Below are 16,196 nucleotides of genomic sequence, written 5' to 3'. Positions count from 1 at the left end.
TTATTTTTTATTCAATTAAATATAATGTTATTTATAACTGTGATCGTTACATAAAAACGATCGCTTACTTCCACTTAATAGAAAAAAGTATTGAATGAGAAATATGAATATACGAGGGTCGTTTAAAAAGTCCGTGCAAAAATAAAAACTACTTAATTTTTTGGGGTAAACCTTTTTTATTTTTCAACATAGTCTCCTTTTAGGCTTATACACTTCGTCCAACGCTGCTCTAGTTTGTTGATCCCTTCCGAATAATAGGATTTGTCCAAGTCTGAAAAATAGCCATTCGTTTCTGCAATCACCTCGTTTGAATAAAATCTTTTTCCCGCCAGCCATTTCTTCATATTGGGAAACAATAGTCCGAGGGTGATCCACAGTGACGAAACGACGCTTAAAGTCCTGCGGATTCTTCTGGAACAGCTGCAAACCGTCCTTGCAACACTTCACACGATTTCGTTTTTGGTCAAGCGTGAGCAATCGCGGCACCCATCTTGCGGATAGCTTCATGTCCAAATGTTGATGCAAAATATTATGTACCCGTTCATTCGAGTTGCCCACAGCACTAGCAATCTCACGCACCTTCACTCTTCTGTCATCCATCACCATATCATGGATTTTATCAATGATTTCTAGAGTAGTAACCTCAACAGGGCGTCCAGAACGTTCAGCGTCACTTGTGCCCATATGGCCACTCCGAAAATTTTGAAACCACTTATAAACTGTTCTAATCGAAGGTGCAGAGTCACCATAATGTTTATCAAGCTTCTCTTTAGTCTCCTGAGGCGTTTTGCCTTTCATAAAGTAGTGTTTAATCAACACACGAAATTCTTTTTCGTCCATTTTTTGAAAATCACTCGACTTCCTCGATTCAAACGAATGCCAAACACAAAGAAATAGACCGATCTGGCTGAAACTTGGTGTGTGTTCTTCCAAGAGATGCTACTAACTAAACATAACCTCGATACGCGCCAGTAGTGCTATCTCTCTGACTTTGCACGGACTTTTCAAACGACCCTCGTATACTTAAATGAAAATGAGGATTATTGATGGTTTCTAGAAGATTGCCTATCCTAAACTGAATTTGGGCAAAATAAAAACTTGTAATAAGTGTAAATCTAGTATTTTTAATTCAAAGAAGTTGCTTATTTAGCTAGAGCAGGGGTCGGCTACCAATTTTCAGTAGAGAGCCATTTCTCCTTAAATAATTTCAATAAATTTTACCAAGAGCCGCAAGGATGATAGTGTACAAAATTCTGTAGATCATTTGTATTCACAAATTATTATTTTATGATATTCAATAACATTTAAATGTTTTATATATTATTTTTACAAGTTGCAAAGTAAATAAACAAATAAATAATAACTAAACGAATGAAAGGGCGGCAGTCTTACAATATACGAGTATATAATCATGTACTTTATTTTAATATTGTATAATTCTATTCAATTTCGAACTTATCACATTTAAAATTATTTTTGAAAAAGTACCTTTAATAAATGTAATTTTCATTCGTTTCAATAAAATTAAAATATACAATGTATTTTGGGCAGGCTGAAGAGTCACTCAATTTGGATAAAAGAGCCGCATGCGGCTCGCGAGCTGCGGGTTGCCGACCCCTGAGCCAGAGTAATTTTTAGGGTGAGAGTGAGATTTCGCTTCCGTCTAAGGTGTCAATTTTTAGTATATTATGTGATCATGTCACTTATACTTAATTTAATTTTAATGGGAATTAAATGAGTAGCTTAAATTTTAAAGCGCTTTTCCACGAATGGGATACTATTAAACGACTACTACTTTAGCATAATTTTTTTTGAGATGTAATTGTTCAGAACACTGGACTACGGTGGTGCTTTGTCACTGAGACAAAGAAATAAATCATTCAACGCTCCTACAAAATTGGGCAGACATAAAGATTTGTAAATATTGATCCTTTATCTGTGATAGTTTCAATGCTGTGTAAAATATAATGCGATTTGATTGAATTACCAAACGAAAATTGTTGGTTCAGTTTGTGGTACTTTACTTATAAGCAATTATTTATCTGTGATCATAAAGTTGAAGTTATTAGATAATGAAGAGATTTTTTTACCAAATTATTACAATTATTAGACTTTATTACCTGTTTGGTACTTCGAAAGATACATTTTGTAAAAGTATTTCACTAGTAAAATTTTTAGTTATTCATTTTTGTTGATGAGTAAATGAGAAGGTTTTGATATTTTTGGTCAAAGAATTTCATTTTGTTTTGTAATAATGATATTTCAATTAAATTAATTCCTCTTTATTGGAACACAGTACAGTAATTGTCAACAATAATAACAGGAATAATGTTATTAATGTTATTGTTTCAACTTTTACTTCTTGTGTTGTATCTTCATTCAGTCGTTTCACTAGATAGACCAAATCTAGGGTGGCTGCTGAATTCATCATCGGAAGTAATCTAAGTATTTTTTTAATATCAAATTCAGAAATTACATCCATTATTGAAATATTCGGTTGTTCCATAATTTCTAATATGTGTTTTTCCGAAATTGTTTATATGTTTACTTGTATTGTTGATTAGTTTCTATGGCAATTAAAACAATATTATCGTTCCATCTGTGTTTTGGAAATTTTTCTTTGGCCATCCATCCTGCCTTGAAACTTTTAGATGATGGACACCATTTATTGATAAATAAAATTTTTAATAAAGGTAATTTAAAGTGCACATTTGGAATGTAAAGTTTCGCAATTAATTATTTACACCTTTGAATGTTAATAACCGTACTACAAGTATTACGCTCTAATAATTATCTGTAATAAAAAAAAGAGTAAGATTTGTCATCTGTTGTTGGATATTTTCTATTTAATTTATTTTATATTCTAGTTAACATCTTTGGATAGGTATTCAGGTAAAGGTGTAGCAAAATTGTCACATAGTCATATCGCCTAAACATATACAAACTGTAATAAGATGTTTTTGTTGGTAACATAGTTTTGTTGTCTATTGCAGCAAAATTAATTTTTTTTTATAAATAATTTCACTTCTAAAGTGAATATAGTGTGAAAGCGAAAAACTCTTTTAGAAAAAAAAAAATCTAATGTGAAAAATTAATCGGTATTGTATAATTACTTTCCAGAGTGGGATAGTATTGTTTGAAAAAAAGAGAAAACACTGTTCCGTGGCTGGTCTTGCATTAGAAAGAGGCTCCAATTACAGTTGATGTTGAAGATCTCAAGTAACATGAGAAAGTTATACATCCTATATCTATAGAATGCAGAAATGCTTGTATTATATCCTTTCCTTACCTTGTAGACCGCATTGTAGAACATTGCTCGCTTCCTGCCAATTTCCATAACGGGATTTCAAAGTTTGTGTATCATTCAACTTTAAAAGAAAACTTAACTCGCTTCCCTGCCCTCCCAAAAATCTGAATATAAATTCCAATTGTGAAATGTATATAGATTAAAGTTTTAGTTATTTATGTACAACTACAAATTCAAGTAGCAATACTTTATAGCATTTTGGAATTATATGGTTAAAATAATTTAAAGTATTAGGTTTAACTAACTATCTAAGCTATAATCCTTTATTTAACATGGGCAACGGATCAGAGCATTTGTTGTGATTAAATTTATGTTTATTTTGTATTTAAGAGGAGGATTTGTTAGAAGGGAGTTATACGTGGTACGGAAGGGATTTGATGCTAGGAAACTTGAGTGTTCGGATTATGTGATATTTGCTTTTTATTAGCTCTTCTTCTTCTTCTAAGGGATGTCTATACTAGGTGTGTTTATATTTTCGATTTTGTGTTTTTCAACAAAAATACTACGCTTCAAGTTTAGCTGAATTCGAAAATATGATTTTTTTTACAAATTTGAATGTTTTACACAAACAAGAACTCAAAACTCTAAACAAAGATAATTTTCAGTTTTATTTACTAGGATATGCGACTATAGAATTTTGTTTAATTTCAGAAATAGCTCTTACGATTGTCTTTAAACATTGAATATTCATTTAACTATAATATGGATTTAAAATTTTTTTAAAAATCCCAAGAAATATATACTATCAAAGGAACTTCTTGGCGAGGGAGGGGCCACTTTAAAGTAATATACGAAAATAAAATGGTTATTTTCTTTTTGTTCCTTCCCCAAAAATTGATTAGTTTTGAATTATTATTAATTAACTTTGATGAAAAAAACCTCCATTATGTCGTTAAAATATGTTGCACAAACAATTGTAGTCAAGAAACTAAAAATTTGCCACAATTCTTTCCCACTTCGAACAATTTTTGTAGCAATTTTAGCTAGGCACCTCCCTACTGTACATTTTTACTACTGTGTTTTATTGCTACTTTATTTTTTACTTTCGTTTTATTAAATTATAATTGTTAAAAACTAAAATGGTTACTTTTCTATTTATTCCTTCTCCAAAAATTGACATTTGATTAAATTAGTAGTGAAAAGGCGGTTACGCAAAATCCCAGTTTTCTGCATTTACACCCCTCAGTTCGGGGTAGGGTTTTATTAAAAACCAAAAACATTCATATGATCTTGAAGCTCAATAAATGCGCCCAACTTTTTCTGAAATTATGTGACTCCTTTGATTCATTAGTCATTGAAAAAATGCAGTTCAAAATTTTAACAATAATCATCGAGAACGAATTTTTTAGACATTAAAGTAAACATTTCATTGTTATAAGAAACGTTTTGAGACCCTGTATTGTGCAGATTTATAAGAAATTTAATGCTCTTTCGTTTGGAATAAGCAGATTTGTTGTAGGATAAAGGATAAAAACGGCCGTTTTTATGGTGAAAAACGCGAATATCGACAAAAATGCAAATATCTTGGACACTATTGAGAATCGGGCCAGAGTCAATAGAATATTTTTTCTTGTATTTGAGCTGCTGAATCACCTCCCGAAGTTTCGACCACTCCTCCGTATACACTCTGTATAACAGGTACTTTTTTTAAATTTCCTACCTAAAAATAGTTATCGATATATCTCATAGATTATTTGATTTTTTGTTATATTTTTAAATTAATCATCATTTCAAACGTGTTAATAAAATTTTGAGATAGTGATTGGCATTACAATTGTGCTGTAATAATTCAGAACAATTAAGACGAACTGCTGGCAGTTAGTTATTAATTGAATCTATGAATTTAATTAGTTTCCTTCATATATCAATGAATGAACATTATCTAAACGTGTTGCTGTCATTATAAATTTACAGATGTGCAATTAAAGAAACTATAAATTTCTTTTTATCACCCTTCATAATTGGTCAGCTTTGTGGTGCAGCTTTTTAATGGAATTCCTGGTTTTTGCATTTCCACTTAAAATTTATTGCGATGTAATTTGTGTTTTTATTTACGTTTTGCCCATCCTCGTGAGTGCGAATCTACAGATTTAGAAAAAAGCGGTGTATATGTGTATATAAGGTAGTTCAAACTGTACATTTAATACATGTGTGTGGGTGGATACAACACCATGAGATCTTCCGTATAGCGAGTTTAGAAGGTTCGTGTCCCCACAATCGGAAATAGTTCATGTGCAGTGGATTTTTCATTCTTTTATGACTTATATAAAACTAGTTATCCAAATTCACATTATTTATTTATTTTTATTTAGAACGATACATTTGAGATCATTCGCTTCAGGAGCCTTCTCCAATGTATTGTCGACCACCAATGATCTCTCGTGACAGACATCATTGAAATGTGAGCCAAGAACTATTACCACCAATACAGTTTGTTAGAAGTTGAGTTATCCTATTATTGGGTTAACCTTTTATACTTGATTGGGGGGAGGTAAGTTTGTAATCTTAAAGTTACTTGCAAACTTTGGGGATATTTGAAACAATTTTGGCAACGTATAGGTTTGGTAGACGTGAATTTAGGCTTAATTCTATAATAATGCCATTTTAATGCGTTATACTCATCTGTCACCTTTTTAAAGGTGTTGTAAATTAAATGATTTAGAAGGGACGAAGTTGCTATGTTCTCCGTTCATTTCCGAGACTGTTGGGTGACTATGTTCGAGAAGAGGTAGTAGGAACTAGTTTGTAATGTTTAGGTTCCTACTCTGGGATCTGACTAATATCTAAATTTAGGCCAATAGGAAAAGCTTCTTGGGCGATCGTATGGCCATCCAACTATTTAGAGTTTTGCGGCTGTTCTGGAGGACAACTTCTCCACATATTGACTTAAAGAGTTTTTAGAGCAACAAAATAGAGACTGTATTTTAGCCTGCGAGGGTCGAGACAAATGCTACACCAGTTAGTAGTCATTAAATTTTGGTCTAATCTTGTCACAGGCTGGGCATAGTTCCCATGTCTTTTCTTTATATAGCATAATGTGCTCAGAAAATATCTCCTTATGTGTCACCGACCGAACAGGACAGGAACCAATCTCTTATATCTTTTCCGATGGACTCAACAAATTTTCAAAATAAGTGATGCAAGCAGGTCACAAAATAGTCCTCTTTCTTTCGGGTAAACTCTTTTTAAAGATGAGATGTTCCTTCAAATTATGTTTTTGCACTTGAGAAACAAGACTCACCCTATGCTCTGATCTAAATGATAGGTAAATACTAAGTTGCCACTTATTAAAACTGCCCGGTTGGACAGTTGTATAAGGGTTGATCGTCAAAAAGTGCACGAAAAAGCGTTTCTTTGAAAAACACCCAACTTTGACAATTTTTTTTCTCTTTTTCCATAAAAGATAAAATCTCCAAATTTTTCTTAGAATATAGGGTATATCCCCGTTTACAAGAGTAATTTTTTTTGAACCAGTTAGATTTGATAGATTTCGTGAAAATTACTATTATGAGAATTGAAGTAAAAAACTCGTATGAGTATTACACCCTAGTTTTTTTTTTATTAATATTACGATTTTGTTTTCTTCAATAAAAATTAGTGTATATATTTTTTATCTTTTTTTTCTCTCAGTTTAATAAAAATTAAATATTTACATTTATCGATTGCTCAACATTCGTGCCCTTGGTCTATTCTATTTGCCCAGTTAGGAAGGTTATTTTCTGGTTTCCCTAATTTCTAAGGTGTAAAGTGTGAATCACCGTCTTGTTTCTCGGTTAATATATTCATTATTCGAATCATTTGCACTTTCTCTCTGTTTAGGAACAGTGAAACTATAAGGTTTTTGTAAAATCCATCGATTTACGTTCAACATTATGCAATATTTTGATTTTTAAAGTTGTAACATCACTTTTTTTTTTTGGGTGGTGGATAGAAATGAAAATAACAAATACCTTCTAAATTTGTTACAACTCATAGTTTCATCTCTATACATATTCGCAACAACGTAGGAATCAGTAATCTCTATTACTAGTCAGTAGATAAATGCGGTCTGCCAGTGGTGGTGCTGGTGGATAATATGGTTGATTTTGTCCGGTTCTAAACATGTCATAAACATGAAAAACATGCATGTTAAGACGTATAAAATGTTAAAGATTATAAGGTAACTATTTTCTAAATATTATTTAAATAAAATGCCGCCACTGTTCTTTAACCTAAGAAAAACATAGGCTTTCTTCATAACATTATGGGTAACATCAAAAGATTATGATTATAATTTTCTTTAAGTACTTACAATCAAATCAGTTCTTCTAAGTTATTAGCAAAATATAAATCGGCAACTAGACACAAGTAAGGGGCCTACAAGTTTGATTGTTGTGACAAACCGTACTATATAGACCTTCGCACTGTCACATGGTCCAGTGCTGTTTTCTCTTCTGTCTGAAAAACCGAATGATCACTTTGCCTAGTAGGAGAAATCTATCTTTTGTGAGTTAAGGGCTTTTCTTGTAAATAAACTTTTTCTTCTGCTGCACTTATGGGGCATTTGACAATGGTTCTTAACTTAAACTGATTTGGGTGTTATACTGAACTCCTCCCATGATTAGATGTTTGTTTGTTCTGATCATAAAGTAATGATAGAAAATTAAATCCATAAGTTATTTATTTAAACATTTTGATACAGAATGTTTGATATTTGTACTTAAAGTTGTACAATAATTATCATTGCAAAATAATCAAAATTAATTTAATTTGAGCTTCTTATAAAACTTTTTTAACTAGTAATCATTTGAACAGTAATTACAATTTGACTACATTCTTGTTTTTAATGTAATCTTTGTTTAATTTTTCGGTAAATTGATTCTTTTTAAAAGGAAGGGTAGGTGATAAAAAAATAATCTCATTTTCCTCCCTGCCTTAACAAACATTTAAGTAAACTCTTCTTTCGTGAAATGGAGGATTAAAGTTTCGAAAGTTCATGCTGATGTAATCTGATAGCTATAGAAATCTCTTCTTTTTTTTTTAATTATTGCTTTTTTATGTTTAGGAACCCTTCGTTCAGGAGTTTTCCCCCTTATTCCACAGTTGAAGCACTTTTCCAATCTTGTTGGCTTAATGGAATAATGATTTTTCTTTTCAACAACCCTAAGGCTAGTACTTTTTTTTTTTATTAATTGTATTTTAAATAAATCATCTCAAGATTTAATTGGAAAGAGATAAATGAAAATTAGTCTTATCTCTCAGGTTTCCTCTAATTGTTGAAAGAGTTTTTCCGTTAATGTTTTTAATTTTCTTAAATTACAAATTTTTCAGTTTGATTTTTAATACTGAATGTACTGTTTGCTGTTTCTTCTGTATATCAAACAGTTGTTAAGAAGTAATTAATCTCGCAAGACGAATATACTCATGATTTGTAGCAGTAGTCCTTCCTTTTTCGGATTTACATTTTTTTTTTTACTACTTCGCGAATTGTTACTGCTAAAGATAATCACCAACGCCTCGAGGTGAGCTTCTATACATGGAAATTTAGCTAAATTGCTAAGCTTCGAATTATCAAAAAAATTCTCCGATGTACATAGTATCATCAATTGATCTCTTCTTGTTTCAGTATTTCTTTTCTACGCACCTATTATTCGGCTTACATTCCTTTAAACTCGCAAGATTTTAGCAATTCAGGTACTGAATTAATTGAGCACCCTTTTATTATTATAAAAAGCTTTATCAGTACACAGCCGGCCATCAGTGCTGACCTATACAGATAACACTGTAAGATCAATAATAAAGAGACTTCTTGGAAGTGTGTCTCTAACTGAAATCTCAACGTCTTAATTCTAGTGACCTACTTTAGGGTGTCTACTCTCGCTAGCCAATTCCTTCAAGAACTTTATTATTCATAAGAAAATCAGATTGACTGAAAATACACTTTTTTTAAAAAAATAGTTTTCTTGTTCCTCACATGACAAATTGTTAGGATGGCAGAAAGTAGGTTCTGGATCTTTGGGTAGGGATAAGTTGATTGTAACAAGAACCTAGGTTGTTTTCCTTGAAAACATATAAAGGACATTCCTTGAGTGTTGGCCGAAATTCCTGCTCCTTAAAGGGACTTTAAAGTGAGTTGTGCTAGACAAAGTATGAAGGTATGAGTTTTATTTCTGTGAAGAGCCGTAACAGCCCTTTGCAATGGACACAAAACGTGCAGTGCCGTGCTTCCTGCTTCCTACGACCAACCAGCATAGGTGACTTTGGTTATCTTTTTCCTTGATCGTAAGTTCCCTAATACTGAACATATAAATTATATTTTTTAGGTTTAAAGTAGTTTTAGGAAAAATTTATTGTGTTCATTCTGTATATTTTTTGTGGTTTGGTTCAAAAATTTTTGCTATTAATATTTTCGCTGATGGCTGATTGAGTACCTCGCTTATTGGTGTTGCCTATTTACAATATAATAGGAATTTATGCGTAATGTTGAGGCTGATTAATCATTGAACTATTTCCAGATTTAAGGAAGATTGTTAAATGGTATTTTAATGTCCGTGAAACAAAGTAGGTGTTTCATATCGTTTAGAGATTTATTCTATTTTTATTAAAACAAGGGGTGGGAAAATAGAAAACAATAGAAACTTGCTATTAAAAGTTGTCCAACATGAGTGAGGTTGTATAATGTAGTTAACAATAATTCTGTTGTTATGATTTCCTTCTACAAGTGTCCGGATATAGCATGCCGATATAGTGCTACTTTCTAATTAGAACTGGCATTAATTATGAAACTACATAGGGTCTTTTTGTCTCTTCTAGCAGAGTATTTTCAACTCTGCTTGTTGAGTTAGAAGGGAACTAGTAAAACCAAATATTATTAGCTGATAATTAATTTAAAGTTGTCTTTTACACCACTAGCTACGAGTACTTTGTGCTTATTTATTTGTATATCTTTTTTAATTAATTGCAATCAAATTTTGTATCTCCCTTTATTAATTTTAAAACATTATCTGGTCATATGTTAAAGCCATAAAAAAAATCCTTTTACGTGATGTGAGGTAGTCAGCCGCTTATTTATTCAATTGCATTGTATCGTTACCTCGTCAGAGGACACATTTTTTTCTTCAAACTCACAAATGTGGAAGCTAAACCAATCATCGTTTACTGCTTTATATTTATGATAAAAGTCCAGTCATTATTACACCAATCAGCTCTTTATAGGGACGGCTAACCTCTTTTCTTACCCCGGAAATGCCCGTATTAATTACTAATATTGTGAGTTGGAATGAGTATTTTAATTTTAAGATAATCTTCAGTGTCATTTCTTTTTTAAGAATGTCTCAAACAAAAAAATGAATCCCTCAGTATTTCTTGAGGGATAATTACCAATACCTTGAGCAATAATTGGAGAATTGTAATACTACACGTAGGTGTAGGTCGTGTGTATATGGGTCTCAGACAAATCTTATGAACTTACCTACTTCCTATTCAGCTTAAGAACAGGTTTACTTCGTATTCAAGTTCCTATTTGGTACTTGGTAATCATGTTTGACATTCCTCTAAACTTTGAAGAGTCATTTCAATATAATTGAATAAATTATCCGTTGTTTCAGCTTTGGTATGAAAGGAAGGCAGTTGTATTCTATCCAAACTGGTTTTCATTCAATCGGGTGTACACTCCTCACATATAATCACTGGAAAAAAATCTAGACAAACCTCTTGATTGAAAAAGTTGTTTGTATAGTACGTAGTACTGATGTAAGATAAGAACGATTTGTTGAATGTAGTTAACATTCTACAGCAGGTCAACTGGAACTGAATGGTTCAAGTTGGGAACACAGCGTTTTGTTTTTTTGTTAGTTTTCTATTTCAATATTTTAACAGTTAATAGGGTAACACTTATTTTGTGCGATGAAGTGTAAATTTAAAAAAAAAAAACACATTTGTTTAGGTGAATTAGACAGTTACCAATAAAATTTCATTTTATTTCATCCTTGTGATGTGATTATAAATTATTTCTTTTCATTCTCCACCAGTTCCCAAATTTTTTCTATCTTCAAAACTAAGGTGTCAGGCTTGTGGAAAGAATCTGATGAAAGGTTTTTCCTCAAAAATGAAAAGGCCTATCTACTTCACACCAAATTTGAACAAGTTAAATCAGTGTGGAAATGATGTGACCAGCTTTTGATGGATGAAATCAGGCAGAATGAAATCAAATCTCTCTGAAAGTATTCGAAAATACTTTTTTTCTGCTACCGTTAAATAGTTGGCCTACCTATTCGTGTGATAAATTTGGAAAAGGAAGTTTTAACTTTCGCTAATCGTGACTGAATCAGACAGTATATTGTAAATACTTCCAGTCATAAGTGACTTGTAGTCATGTAATGTGCCTTAACCCTCTAATGCATGATCTTTTTATTTCTTTCAAATTTATTTTTTTTTTAAATTATATTTTGATACGAAACAACGAAAAAATATTTTAAAAAATATTAGTCGCTTGTAATTTTCAGGAAAGTGAAATTTATGTTATGTATCATATATGCAACATCATGTTAAAAAATTGATTTTGTTGTAAAATGAGGGTGGGATTATCAAATGTAAAATTTATGGGAAAAAAAGTTTATTGGTTATGATAATTATAAAAACAGTTTTTGTCTTTGTTGAAACAAAAATTTAAATTGCATTTCTTGCACTTTGCATAAGAATAACCCCTGCAACCAATTAATTTACATATATTTCGTTTCACATCCCATAAGGGCCAATGATCTAATCCATCTTTTCTGACGCTAGCTGGTGGTCTCGCTGATGCAGATTTTTTTCTCCTCAAAGTATCGTCCAGTGAAGGAGATGGCCTTCCTCTTTTAGGCGCCATGGATCTGCCTATTTTACACAAGGTCTCACCAAGTTCCTTTCTGTACTCTTTTTGCGACATACATTGCGTTCGTGCAATCAACTTCCTTGCTTAGCCTGTCAAATCGTCTAATTTTATCTTTCGGTTCTATACTATAAATTGTGGACAGAAGATGTACTAATATAGTACTAACTTCCAGCAAAATTACGGAATTGATATTATCAGACATCAGTGTACAAAGTTAGAAGACATATTATCTCATAACATGATGTTGCATATATGCAACACAAATTATTTTCAATTTTTGGTCTAAGCAAAAATTGTTATCAAATTTATAAAGTAATAATAGATAAATACTAACTTTCCCAAGCACGTAAAATTTTTAAAGATGTTAATTTTCAATAAAATAGGACAAGAACGGTAATTTCTGCGCGGTCTTTACCACAGTCTACGGTCGTGTTGACTTTTTTTCACTTTTGGCTTTATATTAGCTCATTACCTTCTAGAACCGACATAAACCATATACAAAATGACACTAGACATGTTGTGGCATATATTCATCATATTTTAATTCAAATGAAATCCAAGAGAGTTCTCCGGCACAAAGCTAAAGATTATGTAGCAGATATGCAACACGATGCACTATAGGGTTAAGTTTTCATATTTGCATACTCACAAAAAAAAAAAAAAATCATACCATTCCAAATTTAATTCATTTTTAAATTCAGTATTAATAAATGCAATAATTGATGATTATAAATTAGCAATATCTTGTATAAAATTTTGGCATTTTTGTTCTGTAATCTAAGAGGAGCCATTTATTGTGGGATAACTACTAATACGCCTCGTAATATGTAATAATTTTTAGAGAAATCATAATTTGATCTTTCATTATTCATCAATATGGTATTTGACTACCTGTCATCTAATATTTTCTGTACTTCCATTGCGTCCGAGGATTATAACTTCTTCATAACGTCTCCACCAACCTCATTATCGTAACTATTCTCCGACCACCTGATCTCCATTTTTGCAGGTACATTCTTGCATTTCAGTGTCGTCATTTAATAGTTAAAACAATTAATTTTTCAGGGCCTGTAAGGAAGTATCCTTTTGACTATAATAAGGATGGTATCTATTCTTACTTTCAACTTGAAGACCGCAATAACCTAATACCTCTTGGGTTTAACTTTATTTGGATTATTCTCTCACTCTTAATTCTTCCATCCCTGTACTATAAGGGTCGAGGTATTTGGCAATTTGGACCTTCTTTAATTGGAGACTTCATTTATTCCAAATCATGTTAAGTAAGTGGAACCTCGTGTTTTTTTTTAGAAGTTAATTTCATTTGTAAGCCTCATTTTCTGTATTTCTCTTCAAATTCATCATATACGCATCATATTATGAGCAATTATTTATTAATTTGTAATTTTAATAGAATAATTACATTAGAAAATAATTTACATAAAAGCTTGTTTCTAAAGCCTGATCTGATAAAAAACTTACTGCTTTCAATTAGTGCATGATACCGTGGAAAAATAATGTAAAATTTATGAGGTTTTTATTTTGTTTATTATGTACAGTATTAGATATACAGTCAGGATACTATTAAATGCAAATTATTATTCTTTTGTTCCGTCAGCAGCCTCACTGAAATAAATCCTAATCGTAACTGTTCATTTCTGGTTTAAGGAAAAATCATTTTCATTATTAGATTATTTCAATTAGATTAGGAAGCCATGAATAATTAGATTTAGGAAACCATAGAAAATATTGTCTGTTACTGTTGCATAAAATGAGGAAAAGGGGGGAAAAAAATAGTCCTTGCAATGCATATTACTGCATAAAAGTGTCTACAAAATTTGCTAGTTGATTTTTTTTTTCTCTCTCTAACAGTATTGCTAGGTTGAAGAAGTTCCACCCAGTTGACTGTTTTGGTATTTAATTTCTAGCCCTCTCTATATAATTTTCCTTTTACACTTGGTTGAAAATCTTGACCGTTAGCCGTAATTTTATGGTTTGAATAATCAGTATTTTCGTAAAATTAAAAACAAAATTGTATCCAGGGAATAGAATTGTATCTTTAACTACTCGTGAAGGAATTGAAGATTATGATTGATTGTTATCGAGTTCGATTTTTTTTTTAAATTGAATTTTGCAAAAGAGTGAAGACAAAAATATAGTATGAAACACTCCATAGACTTCCTCTTATTACTTACAATTTATTAATGGCAACTTTTATAAATCAAAATTTACATCTACTTAAATAAAATAAACGGGTAATCTTAACTATCTCTCTCTATAGTGTTGACTCTCATCCTATCATACGATTATAGATGATTCCTCGTAGATTATAGATGATTCCTAAGTTTTTATTGTTTTGTAGTTCAAAAAACACCTAAGCCTTAAACGCTTGAACGTCCATACATTTTTTTCATAACCTTAATTATCCAAAATATTAGCAGCTTTGGATTGGGTGAATATTACGTTCACTTTAAATGTCAACATTGATATGATCAGAATTGCTAGTCAACTTAATATCTGAGAAGAAGCCTCAACTCTACTATATCCTCAGTAGGGTTTAAAAGTTTAATGTGTGCTGTGTGGGAACACTAAAGATGATCTAATTCATTTCCTAATTATCTGCCCGGTCTATTAGATGTTTTAAGATCCAAGTATTTACATATTTACAATATAAACTTTTCTTCTTGTGTACAACCTGAAATTTGGTTGGAGAATCTGTTATGTTTCGACTCGGTATATAAAGTCAAATGCATGTATTTTTTTTGGGTAATTATTTCTATAAAAATTAGAAATTTGTTTTCGTTAATTTAACTCTTTGCGGCTAGGTGGGTTAAAAACTGTCCCACCTTCTGCTGCATGGTGGGATATATTTTAACCCACCTCGAATAGTTGAAGTTATTCATACATACAGCTTAATATGTCATTTAAAGTTTGTTTTTCATTCAGTTGGCAGTGCTATGCACCAATGGTAAATGCGAAAATAAGTGAAATAATTTTTATATTCATTATAAACTTGACCGAGATAGTAAAAAATGGTTCTATTATTTGGATGCAGCTGTTGTTAATTAATATATTGTTTATAAAAAAATTGGGTCAAAACATGGAACTTAAACATTTCAAGGAACAGTGAGCTGAAGGACAGTGCTGTACTATCTGCAAAGTTCCGCTTTGTTTTGGTAAAAAGTTGTGTTTGAATGAACATCATGTAAAGCATTAGTTGCATAGTGGTATTATACAATACCAGTGTCCCGCACACTAAAAAAGGACTATTGAAATGGTATTAATTTTTTCTTTTCTTTTTTTCTTATTTCGAGAGTGATGATTGTTTGAGAGGGATGATTACATCTGTAAAATAATGGAAATGAATGTTTATTTCCATTTTTTTGTAATAAAAGAAATTCTGTGCAACTAGGGCTTTTATTTTCTTTAAAATCGTGTGCCTCAAAGAGTTAAGGCGCCTCAAAGAGTTAATATATTTTTTTTATTTATAAAAGTGAATTTATTTTTGTTTTTGTTCTCTTTTTTCTTGTATTATATCTGTAAATGCACGGGACCCCTTGCTACAATTGTAAACTATACGAGGGGGTACCCAAAAAAAACCGGAATTATTTTTTAAAAGCTATTTATTTACAAATTTTTTACAGAACAAATTTATCCTCTTCAAAATACTCTCCATTACAACTAATACATTTGTCCCACCGGTGCTTCCACTGTTCGAAACATTTTTTGTAGTCATCTTTAGAAATGGCTGACAGCTCCTTCTTCGTTTTTTTCTTGACCTCTTCAATGTTGTCAAATCGGTGACCTTTCATGCCCTTTTTCATGCGTGGAAATAAGAAAAAGTTGCACGGAGCCAGGTCAGGCGAGTAAGGTGCGTGGGGCAGCGGAACCATGCCATTTTTAGCCAAAAACTGTGTAACAGAGATGGCTGTGTGTGCAGGTGCATTGTCGTGGTGGAAGAACCAGTCTTCTGTTTGCCACAAATCGGGTCTTTTTTGGCGAACACTATTGCGCAATCTTTTCAAAAACTTCCAAATACAA

The 16,196-nt window shown here is 31.6% G+C and overlaps 1 protein-coding gene across 45 annotated transcripts in view; it reads left to right on the top strand.

Moving 5' to 3' along the window:
- Nucleotides 1-16,196, top strand: part of Dus1 (Dihydrouridine synthase 1) — a 104,030-nt gene that overhangs the window by 11,478 nt on the left and 76,356 nt on the right. For 5 of the 45 annotated variants that reach the window (XR_012458447.1, XR_012458439.1, XR_012458443.1 and 2 more), the window contains exons 2-3: nucleotides 8,352-8,454; nucleotides 13,224-13,438. The exons of 33 other annotated variants lie outside the window; for them this stretch is intronic. The gene's annotated coding sequence lies outside the window, so the exon portion shown is untranslated. Of the gene's footprint in view, nucleotides 1-7,065; nucleotides 7,467-8,351; nucleotides 8,455-13,223; nucleotides 13,439-16,196 lie in introns of those variants that run through there. 7 more of the 45 variants (XM_074127973.1, XM_074127976.1, XM_074127979.1 and 4 more) reach the window with 3 other exon arrangements.

The sequence above is a fragment of the Rhodnius prolixus genome, unplaced genomic scaffold (genome assembly GCF_049639745.1).
Source record: "Rhodnius prolixus isolate KJV_2025 unplaced genomic scaffold, Rpr scaffold_9, whole genome shotgun sequence".
NCBI lineage: Eukaryota > Metazoa > Arthropoda > Insecta > Hemiptera > Reduviidae > Rhodnius > Rhodnius prolixus.
The sequence above is the reverse complement of the archived record's forward strand: the minus strand, read 5'-3'. Positions and strand labels throughout refer to the sequence as shown.